This window comes from Rhyacophila brunnea, unplaced genomic scaffold (genome assembly GCF_057557595.1).
Source record: "Rhyacophila brunnea isolate RB1 unplaced genomic scaffold, BYU_Rbru_1.0 scaffold_103, whole genome shotgun sequence".
NCBI lineage: Eukaryota > Metazoa > Arthropoda > Insecta > Trichoptera > Rhyacophilidae > Rhyacophila > Rhyacophila brunnea.
The window spans coordinates 1,007,761-1,009,375 of record NW_028232756.1 but is presented as its reverse complement, the minus strand read 5'-3'; positions in this window follow the sequence as shown (position 1 = coordinate 1,009,375).

The following is a 1,615-nucleotide window of genomic DNA, read 5'->3' as shown; positions in this document are numbered from 1 at the left end:
TTTTTGTGGATGTTTGTGCAAAAGAGAAATTAACGTCTTGGCGCCTTAACGTGGTTTTTTGTATTAGAATCGAATTTATTGTTTTTTTTTCATATAAAATGTTTCATATCTTATAAAAGTAAATATTAGAAAATTTTATATAAATTCACGGCATATCAGCTTAAAATTATGTTTAATAAGTGTAATTAAATATATATTTCTATTGTATGAAACCCAATTTCTATTGGAGTACTGTTCACTTATATACATAAACGCCAAACTTATCTGATATTAACCATCCTATAATATAGATACAGCGTAGACTCGACATATCAACCATGAATAGGGAATTCATTTAATCCAAAATCTGTAATTTAAGGACATAAAGCCAAATTTATACATCTCATACACTATGTATAAATTTATATTTGAATGCGTTTAAATATCCGCTATTATAAACCAGATATATTTACATTTATTAAGCTCTTATTAACCGTTGTTATATAAAAACTTGTTATAAAAATTGTAAATGATGAATAGTCGCCTTAGCAGCGATATTTACGATTTGTATTAACAAACTTAGGATACATACTCGTTGGGTCATTTTAGTTAGCAATGCCTTTATTGATATGCACAGCGCTATTTTAAATAAATACTGTAGATTTTTTTTGAAGGTAAAAAATAACAGATATTTCTCTAATCCCGTTTTATAAAATATTTATAATTGTATTAATTGTGTTTAAAAAACAAATACCGCCTCATTCGAAGCACTAAGAGAACAAAAATATATTTTCTAAATTGCAAGTCAAAAACAATTAATATGCTGATAACTGGCAATTTTTTTAAAGTTGAATAAAATTTAGATTTGAAAATAAGCAAAGATTGCAAGTATACGAGTTTAATTTCCGCAAAACTAGAATATAATCTATTGTGTTTTTTTATGACCACTCTAAAAGCAGTATGATATTTTAATTTTTTTAAAAGTCAAAATATTTACAGTTGTCTAAAATTAAAGCAAATTTATAGTTATACTGTAAATATAAACAAATTAACCATTTTGCATCTTTAGGGATCTTTAATTAATTTTATTAAAAAATATTTTTTTTAGTTAGTTTGCGATAATCAGTAAAATAAGACAGATTTCTATGGTCAAAACCTAATTAAAACAAATATTTATGCATATATCACCTACATTAGAATTTACAAATTTTTAGCCCATAAGTTTGTTAAACGTAAGCATAAAGATTACGAACTTATATCTTATGCTAATAAAATATATATTGAAGCCGACAAAATACCATATTTAAAGTAAATTATATTTAAAATGCAATTAAGATGCAAGAAATACATAAGCGTTTAGATTTTAATCAAATAATTTTTAAATACAGATCAAATAAAAAAAATTAATATGGAAAAAGATTTTTTATTATCATATTATAAAAGATATAATTTGATGATGATGATAACTGCTTAATATTGAGAAAAACGATTTTACATCAATAAAGGTTTCTCGTATGTTTGTGAACTTTATACCTGTATTATAGTTTAAAACCCAAAAAAAAATTATATTTTTGACAAAATTTTGCCACAGAACATTTCGGTTCATTTATATTTACGCGGATATTTATGTATTGAT